Source organism: Pararge aegeria, chromosome 3, assembly GCF_905163445.1.
Source record: "Pararge aegeria chromosome 3, ilParAegt1.1, whole genome shotgun sequence".
NCBI lineage: Eukaryota > Metazoa > Arthropoda > Insecta > Lepidoptera > Nymphalidae > Pararge > Pararge aegeria.
Genome location: NC_053182.1, coordinates 1,981,010 through 1,998,031, shown reverse-complemented (window position 1 = coordinate 1,998,031; position 17,022 = coordinate 1,981,010). Strand labels below are relative to the sequence as shown.

At 34.5% G+C, this 17,022-nt stretch overlaps 1 long non-coding RNA gene across 1 annotated transcript; it reads left to right on the top strand.

Annotated features, from left to right (window-relative positions):
* The first annotated feature begins 5,474 nt into the window (after nucleotides 1-5,474).
* Nucleotides 5,475-6,965, top strand: LOC120635951. The gene is made up of 3 exons (XR_005659320.1): nucleotides 5,475-5,538; nucleotides 6,398-6,473; nucleotides 6,904-6,965. It is a non-coding gene; the product is annotated as an uncharacterized LOC120635951 (long non-coding RNA).
* Nucleotides 6,966-17,022: the final 10,057 nt, after the last annotated feature.

Sequence of the window (17,022 nt, the reverse complement as noted above, 5' to 3'; positions counted from 1 at the left end):
GTATTGTAAAAGGAAAGCATTGTTAATAATGATAGTTTAGTATAAGAGCTTATCATGTCAGAGCTCGTCCGGGGAAGTACTGACGCCACGCTTATTTCTGCCAATAGTAAGCATTGCTGTGATTTAGGTCTGAAGGGCGTGGTTGCCATCATAATTACAGGCGCATGAGGCTTAAAGCCCACGGCCCCAGGTTTACGAACATATGACGGCATTTTGTTGGACGTGTTGCCTGTCTGTTTACAAATTGTACCAAGCGAAGAATTGCTCTGTTTATAAGCAATGGTTTTTTCACTTGCAATCAGGTTTTTTTTTTAATCCTCTGACATGTTGTCAGAGACCTTCGTTGTACGACTTATGCTGTGAATAGGTGCCAGTTCACGATTATCGTTGCTGGTTATGCTATTATTCTTTTTTTTTGTTCATCTTAACTTCTTCTCCTTATGCGTGAGTGTCATCCCGTCAAATGATTTAAATGATATAAAATGATTTATAAAATTGCATCTTCTTGGTTCGTACAATACAACAGAACAATAAAAAAAATGTTAGTAATAAATACTAAGGCCGATGAATTAGCTTAACGTGCCCTCCGAGATACCTCCTAGATTAAACCTTGAGTATTTTTTAACCCTTGTCTTTAATATTCTACGTTTCAGAAATTTTACGTTACCAAAACTAATGTGGAAAGTATAACTGAAAAAAAAAAAAAATTACATTAGTGATTTTTAAATGTTTAAATTAGTAGGTAAATGTGATAAAGAACAGTAGATACAGTAATATATATCTACGTGGTAATAAATCAAGCGAGCTTTCGAATGGTGATGGAAGTGGAAATAAAGGAAGACCTGAGCGACTCGCAACCAAGCGAATTTCCGGAATCAATCTATAAATCACACCGTGAATTTCCTTATGACCTCAGCAATGGGATAGTTGACGGCGTATACTTACATTTAAGTGAAAGGGTATCACTAAGAGACAAATATTGGGTGAGTATGAAGAATCAGATTCAGGTGTCATACGTGATGACAAGAAAGGTTTTGAGGAAAACTACAAGAAACAAGGAATTACCAAACGCATTGCTACAAAACGATAGAAAGGTAACAACAGAACTTCCCCGGCGTATTTGTGGTTTTATAAGTGGGAGGTCCGTCGGTTCTCTACCGTCCATTGCATCCTCAGCTTACAGCAATCCGTACAATAGTTCAGTTAAAATTTAAACCAACTGAACTGTTAACAATAAACTCTGCTTTGTTTAATACTATAAACGAATACTCTTAATACGATAATATTTTTATTTCAAGGTTTATCCAAAAACATTAAACATTGTATATCAATAAAACAATTTACAAATAAAATAAAATGCAATTAAAATAAATAAATAAATTTAGATTAAATTAAATCAAATCAAAATCAAAATTAAATAACAAAGCTAAAAAAAAAAAAAATCATAACTATGCTACTTATATCATAAATAGCATAAGTTATTAATAAATAAATAATTAAAGATGTACATTGTAAAGGAAAAGCCGTTAGCTAGTTAACAAAAACGAGTGTCTAAATTTAACTTACTTTCGAAAAAGTTGCGGCAGAAATACCATAAAACCTGATTATTAAAATCTGGTTTTGACCTTTCAGAATTCTTTTCACTCATTTTATAATATTTCAAAGGAATGTCTAAAATCTAAACTACATCTTTAAAATAGGAAGATACAGTAAGTTTTAACCATGAATCAATAATTATTATTTTGTATTTTTTCGCTAGTGAGTTAAAAAGTTCTACCAACAGAATCGCTACCAACAGAACTGGATGTAATTGTTGAATAAATTCTTGCTATAAATTCAAACTTTGCCATCGCAACAAAAACAAACGTTGCTCTTTTGTTGAACAAATATCATTGGAATTCCGTGGAAAAAATATTTAATTTGTTTCTATTTAAAGTCAATCAAGATGGATAATCCAATGAGGAAGCCATTATCCGAACAAGGCACACCATGCACGAGGCCTTGCATCAAAATCTGCTCGATGCCATGCGACAAGCTCAAAGTCAAACCAGACGCCGAGCCACACGCCATACCAAAAGTTAAGCCACGCACAAATACACGTAAATCATCCACCATCGCAAAAGATATGCTACCTAAGCCAGAAATATTCCCCAAGCCAGTGTTTCGTCCTATGTCAACCGAAGTGTATTTATCCGAAAACGACTGGTTCAAGAATAAATATGAAAAGGAAGTCGCCAGTTCGCTGCCACCGCGATCTAGGTTTGATGAAGTCACGGATATTATTAGAGAATATCTGTTTCGGGGCATCGCTATGCTCCCGCTCGCAAAAATAATTGAGTTTTTCCTAAAACAGAGAGCTGAGGAGGAGCGGATTGCGAAACAGAATTTCTTAATTGATCAACAACAGGTGCATATTTCATGTAATGTTTAAGTAGCAATAACTAATACTATCATTATCATCACATCAACCCATTACAGAGCACGGATCTCCTCCCACAATGAGAAGGGGTTAAGGCCGTAGTCCACCACGCTGGCCCAGTGCGGATTTGTGGACTCCACACGCCTTTGAGAACCTTATGGAGTGTTCAGGCATGCAGGTTTTCGCACAATGTTTTCCATCACCGTTGAAGCAAGTGATAATATAATTACCGAAAGTGGAGTCAAGCTCTTACCCAATGCGCTATCACCGCTTCGTACTATACCTATATCTATTTATAATTATAAGGAGTTCGTCCTGATTCACTGATATAGGGTGTATGTGAGTGAGTCAGGGCGTAGGGCGTATGACTGAATGTAGGAATTAGAAATTTTGAGAGTATATTTTTGAAAGCCCTCGAGGTTTGACCAAGAAGAAATTTTATTGAATTCTATAAATTTTATTTATTCGACTACGCAAAAATGCTAACAGTAGTATTTCTATGGGATAAGGCGAGATAATGGCTAGACAGAGAGAGAGTAGACACATAGATTGATTGATTAATGGAACACACAAAAAAAAAGAAAATAAAATATAAAGAAGCTAACGTAATGCAAACATTTTCGTGGCCTTACTGCTACATAGCGACCTCTTCAAGGCAACCATTTGCGTTATAGACATTATGACTACCTTTATGCAAAATTTCACTAAAATCGATTTAGCTGTTTTATTGACCACAATAACTCTTCCAACAACATACAAATAATTTTAAAAGAGGTAACGATTTGGGTACAGCACCATGGCAGTAGGTAGTACCTGCCAAGAAATACTGCAACGCTGATTTTCTGTAGGGTCCCACTGTCTGACGTAGTGCTAGTATACTCCTTGGGTAGTAAATATCATCAAGATTGGTGCGGCGATTACGCCGAACATACGTTATAAACAAACACACACAATTTTACTACTTAGAAGTCTCCTTCGGATGACATACCAGAAATAAAATGGAGCGGCCCTCTAATAAAGCGATGTGGTTGCGACCTTGAAGACTGTGATTGCCAAGGGGACGTTCTGCTGCCGTCCAAATTTGTTCCTGCAGGTATTATGATCCTTAGCTTATTAATTTCGCATTGCTGGGAGTGAAAGGGTTTTAGAGCATTTACCTAACACGTCGCGCGTCGTTGCAAAATAATATTGTCACATTGTTAGGCGTGATAGTTAATACCGCTAAAGCTTAAATAGCTAAAAATAAAGCTAATTTAATACCATCTTTCAAAGTCAAATGTTACTTCAGTCAAATAGGGACATAGATGGCACCTTTGATGCGTTGATTACATACAAAATTTGTACATAGTAGTGAGTAGTGATGGCCATAACTACATTCGTAAACTACGAGGGTTCCAAACAAGCCCTGGTCTTAGAAGAAGCCCACAACAAACTTAGCCGGGTGTTCTTTTTGTTTTCTTTAATACTTCATCATCAGCCTATGAACGTCCTACTGCTGGGTGCATACCTCTCGAATGTGGCCTCTCAACCCTCACTCAAATTAGAGAGGGTGTAAATCATAGACGCACTACGCTGCATCAATGCGAGTTGGTGGTTTTTAATACTTAATTATTATAATATGTTACCGTTTATAATTTTAATCCCTCAACTTTCTCCCAGCGTACTAAAAATAATAAGCTTGATAATATGGTGATGAACATAACATTGGCTATGTTCTAAGCATAGGTATTACAGAAAGAAAGAAAGAAAGTAAACTTTTGTGCACACGAACAAACACATACAAAAACGACCTAAAACGACAAATTGAACAGCAGTTTTACAATTGGTGGCCTTATCGCTAAAAAGCGATCTCCGCCAGGCAACCAAATTGCATGGGACATAATGAGTGACAGTTAATATCGTAATGGAAAAATCGTATAAGGCCTCAAAATTAAACGGGATAACATCGGAATAATTATTGATGGTTTTATCACGCTCCGGCATTTGAAAAACGTTCTCAATTAAAGTGTGACTGTTCTTTACTATTTTGACGATCATTAATAGCTTATAACAGTCTACTGCTGGACAAGAGGTACGAGTATCTCCTAACAGGAGGGTTTGCCCATAATCACCACGCTTGTTGGTGATTGCAGTAGATGGCAGTAATAGTCCGGAGGATGCTCCTGCCCGATCTCTGTTATATTACCTAAGACGCCTCGTACGACACCCGCGAAGAGGAAGAGGAGGGGACAACTGTACCTTTTCTGATCTGGGTGTGGTGACACAGGGCAGAATTCTGCCAATATACTCGTACCACGTTTATTTCTAAGGCTTCCTAGGGTTCGTTGAATTCCAAAATTTATTTATTTGAAGTAGGCGTTTGAAACGTCAAGTCTAGTATAAAAACACAAAAATTCACACAAGCACAAGTGGGGATGTCCCCACGCACACTGTTTGTGTACGCAAACACAACGGGTAAATTATTTTATTTTATTTAAACAACTTTATTGCATAATAAAGAAAACACACGCAGGAACACTTATTTTAACATAAATTATGTGCAAAAGGCGGCCTAATCGCTTAAAGTGATCTCTTCCAGGCTACCTTAACTAATGGAATAAGGCAATGAGAGACGGGAAATCGCAAATTTGTAAAAAATACATAAATAATGAAATAAAATAGTGAATGTAATAAAATATATAAATACTTATATATATGCATAAATACATATAGTATTAACATGTTTATAGTGACAAATAGTGCCTTCCTACACGACAAATCGCAAGGGATTTAGAGCGTGGAATGTCATCAGGGAGTGCATTTCACAGCGTTGCCGTAAAGCCTTTTGCAGTAAAGGACTCCGAATAACTGCGACAGTTACACTTTACCATTCTTAGCACATTTTCTCTGGTGGATCGCTGAGAGCCTTAGGATTTGCATGGGCCAAGAAATTTGAAGCGTTCTTTTAGGTAAATAGGAAAATGAATGTCGTGATCTCATCGTTTAAGCCAAGCGCTCTACTGGGAAGAAAAACTCCAACTGGTACACCATAAGACCGGAGAACAATTTGACGACTCGGCTCTTGAAGCAACTGGAAGCTCAGGAGTACGTCTGCGCAGAACTGAAAGCCATGGGCATTTGTAAGTAATTCTTATCCGTTTTGATCATCACCATCATCTTAAGGCTTGACATTACCCAGCTTACTCGTACCGTCTTTTTTCTCTTTATTGGAGAGAAGGTTAAAGAGCATAGACCAACACTCTCCACGCTGCTCCAATGCGGTTTGGTGGACTTTTAACGATTTTAAATTATATATTTCATTCTATATTTTTATTCGATATGTGTGATAACTTGGAACGACTCATACCAATAGGCGCAAATTAAATCACCTATTATCACAGTTAAAATAACAAATTAAAAAAAAATTAACAAACTAATTATATTGCACTTTACTTTGAATTGAATCTAATTATTTATTTTTTGTTTATTTATAATTGATACTTATTTGAATTTATTAATCATTTTACATTATTAACATATTAATATATAACATTTGACGGAGCACTCAGAGATACTGAAGACCGCGCCACTCACGCATAAGTAGAAGGTGAAGTTAAAAGGCAGTAACAAAAAAAAAATAGCATAACCCTATCACGACAATAATGAACTGGCACTTATTCAGAGCAAAAGTTGCATAGACAAGGTCTCCGACACCATAATATCAGAGGATAACTGAATGCGAAACAAAAGAAAAAAAACTGGGAACGGCAGCTTAACGTGCTTTCCAATACATTGGGATGAACGCTGGGCCAGCATTGCTATGTTCCAGTGTGGAGGGCTTGGCTGAACCACTACGCCTCAGGTTTGCTGCCAGAGCTGCTACTTCCTAGGCTGCCTACCTTAGTATTTCTGTTTATAGAACCTGGTTTTCCACTTAAGATAAGCTATTTGCTTTCAAATTAAAAAAAAACGACAGCTGATAAAAGTGTTTGTTTCCAGTGGACATGCGCGGCGCTGAGTTTTGCCCCTACAGGTGTTTACATTACAACATGCCGTTAGCCACGGAGGACAGCAAGTACGTATACCTACTACATGTATAGTCTTTCTATTTCGTGAAATAGAAAGTTTATCACGGATGTTAAAATGCAAAATATTTTAAAATCAAGAAAATTTAACAGCACCATGCTTAACGCTATGAGAAAATGAGGCCGAGTGGCGCAGTGGGCAGCGACCCTGCTTTCTGAGTCCAAGGTCGTGGGTTCGATTCCCACAAATGGAAAGTGTTTGTGTTATGAACATGATTGTTTTTCAGTGTCTGGGTGTTTATCTGAATATTATAAGTATTCATGTGTATTATTTTAATAAAAAAAAAAAAAATCAGCTATCTTAGTACCCATAACACAAGCTATGCTTACTTTGGAGCTAGATGGCAATATGTGTATTGTCGTAGTATATTTATTTATTATTTATATTTATTTTAAGTAAATAATTCTTATATTTAACAGATATTTTGCATTAAGAAGTAAACTATTAAAATCATTCAAGACCAAACCAAAGGGGACAAACAATAAAGTGAAAAGTAAAAAGAAAACGCAAAGTATCGTAAAAAGAAAAGCTGAAACAGTTGTTGCATCGAAAAGGAAAATGTTAGTGAAGCAGGCAAAGGAAGGGAAAAGAAAGAAAAGAAAACAAAGAACGAAATCGAAAGGAAAATCGGAATTGGAAGCAGAAGACGCTTATGACGTTAGTAATAACCAAGAAAGGAAGTTAATATTTTTGTATAAACTCGGACAATAAGAAATATTACTGATAATTTTATCAATGCATAAAGGTATTGATAAAAAGATCAGTTTGGTCTAATTTTGGTCTTTTCTCCTTCTATCTGTTTACGGTATATGTTTCTTTTCCCATTAGTAACGAAATATGCCCTTGAATGCCCTTGAACACGTGGCCTTGAATTGTCAATTATAAATCTTATCCAAAAAGAATCAGAATCCTTTTTTTAATTTTTTTTTTAAATCCAATTTAGAAAGCAGGTCTCTCTGAGTTTTCTTTTTCTTCTAAACAATAGTGACCCAGATAAACTGTCCCAAAGTCTAATCATTAGTAAAAAAAGCACTGTGTATAAACTTACTTTTGGTCTGTGTATTTATTGTTTTAGTTTTTAGTTTTTATCTTTCAAGGTTATTCCTGAACCGACACCTGTTATAGAAATAAAAGGCAAAAGTTGGGTGAAAAAACTGGAAGAATCTTTACCCTCGTATTACAGGGATCGTGAGTAGCAACTTATTATGTCGTATTATAATAAACGAGATGCCTTTAGATTCATATTACTTGTCAAATAATCGTAGTGGGTTAGCACAAAAAAAATATAGCAAGTAATTCCTCCGGCAGACTACAGCCACTATACAATACAGTCCCGATCGATCCGTGAAAAAACTAAGAGGGGTACCTAAATATTAGTATTGCAGTCGACTTAGGTACTTACCTCCTGTTGAGGCAGTGCAGCGCAGCGTATCGTTTAACCAATTTAAATCGGTTAAGTCATGGGTGCCTAGTACCTACCCAAGATTAAAAAATATAATTTTGGGCTTGAAAACTGATAAATATCTGTGGTTTGTTCTTTATGCTAGACGGAAAACACAATCCTTACTAATATTAATTTAATTGAACTGAACTTACTCGATTGAATAACTTTACTTGTTGATTTATATCACCAAAATAATATAAAGATTATTATGTTTTTTTTAATGAAGACTTAGAAACAATTACGTACTGTATTTGTTTTTTTAGGTTCATTAAAAAATATTTCCCAAATAAAAATTAATTCTTTTGTTACTTTTTTTAAGTAATTAAAAAAATATGTATATAAATGCCAAAGTGTGTTTGTTTGTATGTTTGATCTTCCTTCACGCCCTAACTGAACAACCAATTAACTAGATTGCAAAGCAAAGCGTTAGTTAGGTTAGAGTAACATAGGATACTTTTGATACCAGGAAAACAGACGGTTCCCGCGGGATTTGTAAAAACCGTAATAAACGCGAACGTAGAACGCGGGCAACAGTTAGTGAATTTTATTAATTTTTTTCATCATTCCGAATCTATTCACCTGTTCAAACATTGCTTAATAAAATATTACTTATCTATGTAATTGAGTATTATGTAATTTTATAATAGCATAATTAATATTTATCATAAATATCTATTATAGTATTTATACATTTACATCGGTATTTTTGTAGTTATTATGTAAATGTAATATGTATGTTCGTGTAAGTTTATTTTATTTATTGTAACATACTTTATGGGCCATCCACTTTCCACTTTTTTATCGGCTTCGCATTTAAAAGATCACTATTACTGTTACTGTCACTATTACTGTTTACCTTGTGTTTTTCCTTTTGTGATGGCCTTATCACTATCACTATTACTGTTTACCTTGTGTTTTTCCTTTTGTGATGTGTTGCAATAAAAAGTTTCTATTCTATTCTACTATATATTTATTATTCTACAGAATCTACGCAATACGCAGCCACCGACGAAAATGGTAAATTCATAGTGGACGATTTTTCACATGTTATTTACGCAAGCTTGCGTACTCAACTTTGCCACGTGGATGGGCAGGAAATTAATGTAGCCTTGCACACTGAGTAAGTAAAAATATATTTTTGACGAGGGCTTGAAATAAATTATAATTATTAATATATTATTCAGGTAAAACTACGGACTTTCTTAGACCAGATAACCATCCTAGCTTTAATTTTAAGTTAACGAATGTAGTTATCACCATATATGTATGAACGATTAATAAGTGCCTGTGGTAAGTCTACAAGAATAAAGAATTTTATTTTAATTGAACACGAAATTCCATCAAGATCGATTCAAGATCAACAATTTATAACCTGTGATTTGTATCCAAGTTTCTGATACAAACCGTTTGGGTGTGGACTGTGGAATTGCCTATCAGGATTATTGATTCTTGCAAACTATAATTTGAATACGTTCATGGCAAGAATGAATACGCATTATAATAAATATGCGGCGTAGAGTTCATCTATGCTTTACAAAATAACGCCAATTTTGTTGTACAAAAATATCCAAACTAAACATTTTCCATTTGACCACAGTTCAATATTCAAAATTCATCTATTTCATGTAGACCTAATATAAGCACTCTCGAAATTGACGTTTCGAGAGACGTCTGTCTGTTTGTAGTGACTCTGCCATTGGTTCTGAAGGCAGGTTCTACCGGGACGAAGCGATCAAGAAACTCAGCAGTTACTCTTTTTTAACATCAACTATTTACATTTAACATTATTATTTTTTATCTTGTGAGAGATCAAAGCGGAGCCAGATGCGTCCAAGCAACCTTGTCATTGTGAATAGGAAAACACTACTTTTAGACTTCCCAATTTAATTTAGTATAGAGATTTGTGCACATCAGGATTAGCTCCATTGTATTTTACAGGCCTTCCAAAGAGGAACAGGAGTCGTCTATAGGTACAAAATATAAGAACTTGTTTAGCGCTGAAAGGTATATGTTGCATTACTTCTGAGCCTCCATTCTCTTTTTAGCGCTACGCACCCGGTACCAAACGGGCATAAGCTGGTCTGTTTATCAGTATCCTGGCCAGATACGCCACGGATCTTTGAAACGCCAAGTCTGTCTATTTGTAGTTACTCTACCTAAGAAGCATTGCTTTTTTTTTTTTTTTTTTTTTTATTAATTTAGTTTTCTTACATTATCTTATTTTATATGCTTATAATTAACAGTTTCGTAAGATACAATTTTTGAAAAAGAAAAGTACAGCCCTGCTTCTGCGATTTGATACATCGGCCAGGCTGTTCTTCCTATACACATAGATAAACTAAAACTATAAAATTTACACACTTATTATAATTATTACTAAAAATTTTTAATCTATTAAGTATTGTTGAATGTCTTGAGGTCACTCAGGATAGAGTTTACCATGTCGGTGTAAGATTGCAAGGAAGATCTGCCTTGCAATCTTACTTCTCGCGTGTTCCGATCGGCCACCAAGCCCGGCCAAACGTGGCCTAACATCTACGCCACAGGTTGCCGGACACAGGTCAGGACTCTGTAAGCCTGTGTCGTCTTGGTCCGACAATAATTACCACATTGCATTGGAGTTAGAGGTCATTCATAATTACGTCTACACCGGTGTTAAAAACTAACTTTTTTTAAATCCATCATGCGATCAGCTGAAGCAGTTATAAGCAGATTTCCTCCATTTTTTTGTGGCATGTGAGGCCGGCCATCCATCGATGGTTCTGCCTCTTATTTTACGAAGTGCATGTGTTAGTAAAATCCCAAATGGAAGCACGTTTAAGCCTTCTAATCTCCATTGGGACACTGAGAGAAGTAGCCAGTTGGTTACTATGAGTGTTAATTCGCTCTTTATAGCTCTTTGCTCTGTGCTCAACTTCTTCCTTTATTGTTGTTATATTGAGATGCTAGTGTAGTTCTGTTATCTTAGTGAACCATGGTGCATTTGATATGGTTTTCAGGACTTTTTTTGAAACCTTTGAAGTATTTCTAAATTCGAGTTTTTTGATGTGCCAATGGCTCAATGCCATATGTCCACACAGGTTTTATTATAGTCTTGTAAATGAGTAGTTTATTATTGAGGGAGACATGTGAGTACCGCCCCAAAAGCCAGTTAAGATTTCTTACAATTTGATTAAGTTCATCGCGTTTCTTCATTATGTGAGGCTTCCATGTTTGTTTTTTGTCAAGCTGCATTCCAAGATATTTTAACTAATATAAATAGATAATTTTCTTAACCTGAATTTTTATTAACTTAATGTTTTTTTGCAGCGTCAAAAGCGGTATTATCAGACTGTTTTCACCAATACTGTCTTATGATTATGAGGGTTAGTTATATTTATATTCGCACGTAGTAAGGAAACTCATACAGAGGTCCGATACTCGAAGACACTACTACTTGTAGACTAGTAGGACACCAACCCAGATGGGTAGGTCCAATTTTGAGAAAGAGTTGAACCGGCGAATTGAACTTGGATGGACAGTGTTCGGGAAACTTCGTGACGTCTTTTCGTTTTAAATCCTTCAGTGCCTGAAGACCAAAGCCTACGAACAGTGCGTGTTGACACTGATGACTAACGTCTGACACGTGGTCGCTTACTATGGGTTTCATAAGAAGGCTCACAGCCACTAAGCGGGCGATGGAACGAGCTATTTTATGGTATCTCGTAAAAGAACCAGAGTTACCGATAAAGCTTAGCGAGCCGCAAAACTGAATTGGCAATATGCGGGATGGACGCTCGGAGAACCGACGGACGTTGGGGTTCCAAGGGGCTGGAGTGGTGACCCCGCACTGGTAAACGGACATCAAACGACTCGCTGGGAGCTGCTGCGGACCAGGACGTTGGATTTTGGAACTCCCTACAAAAGACCTATGACATACACGCACCCACATACATTTGCACACTCACACCCACTCACACTCATTCATGCTGTTGTGAATATCGTAACTGATAGTACAACACATACATGTTGTACTTTCACCTATTGCTTAATTGTCACAGTTTATATTTGTAATCTATATTTGGCCTTATTTTAGTAATAAGATATACCCTTAACCAAAATAATTTGTAACGCTGTTGGATTACTAATAAATAAGTAAATAAATAAATGACCAGAAGTTAACTTCAATCGGTTGCAGTGATAATGATGAGGTCCGATAAAGCCCTGAAGAAAGAACAATCATCCGGGGTGGTGCGGGATAAGGAAAGGACCCTTACTGGCCTCAGTTAAAATGGAAATACATATCCCCTGTACACTTTGTTGCCTCAGGGCACTATGGGAAGGGGTCAATCCCCGGTAGGGGGAAATTTGGGAAATTATTATTTCGGAATAACGTGTTCTGGCCTGTGGGTTGCTTTGGCCGTGGCTAATTACCACTCTACCGACAAAGACGTGCCGCTATGTGACTTAGCGTTCCTTAACGAAGCCGCGTAAAAGCCGTACTATAAAAGCGCAAGCGTGTGTAGCAATGCGAAATAAACAGATTTTTTAAATCTAGTTTATACATTGTATATTCAAGGGCTGTATCACTGCGACCGTAAAAATCTCATACAATGAGAGGAAATAGCTTTAAATAGTTGCTTAACGTTTCTTGTGCAAAGAATCAACCTGGCAGTTCAGCGTGCTTTCCACGCAGGCATCGCTTGTGTAGTAATTATTTTATTATTAAGTTTTATCGATTAAAATTCAGAATGGAAAAAAGTATGAATAATGATTTCCTTATTTTTCAACAGATCCAGGAATTCCCGTTAGTCATAAGTAAGTTGCTATCAAAACTATCAGAATATTATCTTCAAAGTTGCTTTTTTTACAGTAAAGACTATAACTACCCCAAAAGAACTTTTCGGGAAATTAAAAACATTTTGCTTAATAAATAAATTGCTAAGTAAATGAGAGCTTTTTTAGTATTTAACAATATATTTTATTACCAGCTGGCATTTTATAGGCATTTTATATGATACGTTATTTACTAAGTTTGATCGAAGTCAAGTGTTGTTATTATTTTAGCTGAACCAGTCTCTTATTCCATAACATAAAAGAACCCACCATGTACCTTCAAAGCTTTGGCGGTTTTTTTACGCTTATTTGGTTTTCTTGATGAGAACCTTACAATTTAATAATAAATTCCTGATCTTGGGAATCGAATCCTCGACTTCGTGGTCGGTATATATGTCTCATGTGGGTATATGAAGGAAATATAATAAATATTTTTTTAGATCAACGCAAGATCCACCTCTGGATGATCAATATGTTACAATAATTAACATAATTGATAAAACTAAACCATCATTTCAAGGTCCATGTATATGTTGTGAACTGTACGAAAGATATTATGATAATAAAGCCCACGATGAGGTCAAGGAAGCCAAAAAAAGTATTAAGAAAAAGAAGACTTGCTACTGTGATGACCAGTCAGCATCCAAAAACGTTGATAAGACTTGTATTAAAAATAAGAAACCAACAACAGAGTCAGATTGCAATAAAAAAGACAAAAATATGACACCTCAAAACAGTTTTAAGGCACATACGAAAACAGAGATAAAGTCTTGTGTTAAAAATACAAACAAAAATGTGCCAAATATAGATAAAAATTCTGAAGAAAATAAAGAAACAGAGTCTAGAAACTACAATGCTGATAAAACTGAGAGACCTAGATCGGAAAACTTGTCTGTTTATTTTGTTGATAAGTCTAATCAATTATTTATGAATTACATGGATAGAGAAATACCATCACGGAGCGGTTATAAATTAAAAATAAAACAGTCTATTAGTTCAGCTACAAATTTTATACAAAGGGTTATAAAAAAAAATCATCTTTCCAAATGATAATTAACAAAGAAAAAATCATGGAAGCTATGAATCCATCGCAAACTTTTGGTAAATTAAAATTTAAACATCCCTTTAGAAAGGCTACTAGTTATGTTTCGAGTTATATTAAAATGTCTGCATTCTTGTCTGTGAAAGATCAATCCTATATAAAATTGTGCAAAGATAAAGAAAAACCAATAAACATCCAAGAAAGCAGTTCGATAGAAGAAGAGGAGAAGAATAATTTTGATCAAAATGTGACAAATCAAAATAAAAATTCGGAAAAAAATATTAAAACGGAATCTAGAAACGATAATGCGGACAAAATTAGCCCACCTTTATCAAAAAGCTCGCCTGCTTAATTAGTTGATACGTGTTATCAATTATTTATGCATTAAATCGATCAAAAAATAACGCATTAGTTATGCTACAAATTTTAAACAAAACTTTCAGTAAGTAATACCTAATAGTAGTCATATTCTTAAATATAATTAAACACGGAAAAAAAATCATCGAAGATGAGAAACCGTTACAAACTGTTGATTAATTAAAAATGAAACAGCCAAAGACAGACAAAAACTACTAGTTCTGTTTCAAATTAAAATGAAAAGTCTGCATTCTTTAAAGTTTTAAAAAGAAAACGCAAAATAAAATTACTTAAAACTTAGTCTGATTTTGAATAAAGAAAATAAAATATAACAAAAAAAAAATATAAATATAAAAGAAAAAGTTCAATGGAAGAAAAAGAGGATGATAATAAAGCACATAATGAGGTAGAGAATCTCAAAAAAAGTGTAAAAAAACGTAAACGTAATTAAGACTCGTATTAAAAATATAGACAAACATGTGACAAATGTTATAAATTCTGAAGAAAATACCAAAACAAAGTAGAGAAACAATAATGCTGACAAAAATAATTCACCTAAGTATATCGAAAACCTTGTCTGTTTATTTTATTGATAAGCATAATCAATTAATTATGTATGAACTACGAGGATAAAGAATTCATCACGAAAAGGTTGTAAATCTAAAATAAAAGAGACTATTTATTACTTTTGCTATAAATTCTAGAATAGAAACAAATAAAACTTCTTGGTAAGGTAAGAAAATACCATAAATTGACTGTTAGTAAAATATAACAATAGGTTATATTTTACTTTACTTTACTTTATTTTGGATTAAAAAATCCTACGAGTTTTGATAATAAGTTATAGAAAGAGCGCGCCAAAAAGATAAAAAAGGAAACTGTTCTAAAGAAGGAAATTAGATGATACATGCAGACAAACAGTATGCAGAGTACTGCGATTCACTCATCATCGTAATTTATCCAAATAATTGAGTGTTAAAATAATTGTTTTATTACAGATAATAATTGATAGCAAGGATGCCTGTCAAGTCTGGCGGTCCCAGCTCACTGACGAGTTTCCTGATACCGAATGGGCTTGAGCCGCGACTCTGACAAATCAAATAAAAACCTCAAATAACCACTGTACTAAGCGAATGAAAAACTACACAAAGAAATTAGTCTTCATCAAATAATCCAATGAAATATTATGAAATTTAAAATCAATTGTGGTTGGATTTATTAAGTACTAGCGTACCCAGCCCGCTTCGCCGGGCTTGATTTTGCTTTATTTTATTTAAACAATAAACTTACATCATTAAATTTTTAATTTAAGTTCCATAATATATTAAATCATTTATTTCTCTCCGTATTCATTCTCTTCTATTCTCTTCTCGAGCGGGTGAAGATCATTATCTACACCCAACAATAGAATATCATCATAGTAAATAAAAGCTGTATTTGACAGTTTGACACTTCAAAAATAGGAGTGCTCCGATCATCACCATCACAGGATTACTCGCCAGGTCAATCCGGAGATTTCCTTTCATTGAAATCGGACCAGCCGTTTTGGAGCTTATACGGAACATACCCACACACATTCTCTTTTATATATAAAGAGATGCATATAATTTTTGTTAATAGTAGTTTTTTTTCGGTTTATAAAATGTCTTCATTATTGTTTCTTATTTACGACTTTTACGGTTTTTGTTCTCGTATTGTTGTTAAATAAAGTAAGGTTATATTTGTTTTAATTTTATCGGTTTTATTCCAGAGAAATAAAAGAATAAAGATAATGTACTAAAAATTATAAAAATATATGTATCGAACTATCTCTTTCATCATTATGTTTCTTTGCAATAATACAATTTGACTTTTAATACTACAAATAAACTTTTTTTTTCAAATTTTTGGTTAATCTGAATCGTATTCGAAGTGAATAACCGGGACACTAAATCGCTTGGCGGCACCATTGTCGCTAGGGTAGGCAGCTAGTCCACCAGACCAAAGAAAATTTCGAAACGATAAACGCACATATATTTTCCTCTGCAGGGATTGAACCCGGGACCCTCTGGTCCTCAATTTATAAGACTTATAATCACAATGAATTTCATATCCAGGTATGACCATAACTGAAACCGGTTTGAATATATTCACATTTAATATATAAATTTAAGTCATAACTTTCATACCTTTCTCCTAAGGGACTGCGGATAAAAAATATCGTGAACGTCGGTTTGAAACATGCAGTGTTGGAAAATGATGAAATATATAATAATTAATACTAATTAGTTCCTTTATAGAAGTTAGTAGCAATAAATAATAAAAGTCAAAAGTTAAAAAAAAAACAATAAAAAACATCATACACCATACTGATGTCAGGTTTGCCGTTGCGTTATTGCACCTTGCATATAGATTTTCATTCTAAAACTGTACCTCCCTAAACAGTACCTACTAAAACTCCCAAAGTATAATGAAGAAATTAATAACTAATTAATAAATTTCTTATCGAAATTCAAGTCAAATTATATTAGTTTCCAGGCCATGCAAATATTTAATAATGCAATTATCGTAGGTAGGTAGTTTCATACAAATTGCAAAAGTAACACCAAAGCCGTACAAATAAAAAGTATCTATCTACATAATTAAACAAAGACTCAAAAGATAAGCATATACAGCCTCTGAATTAGACGGAGTAATAAAGAGACTCTGATCGCGACTTCGTATGCGTGGATTTTAGAATTGTGTATAAACACTGACCTCTATTATGCTATAATAGAGCTATAATAGAGGTCATTGTTTAAAATTGGTTTTAAATAAGATTAAATGAAAATTAAAATATTATTCACTAAAATAGCTTTCGTTTCACATCAGAATAGCGAATGCTTTGGCCTAATCTTTGGC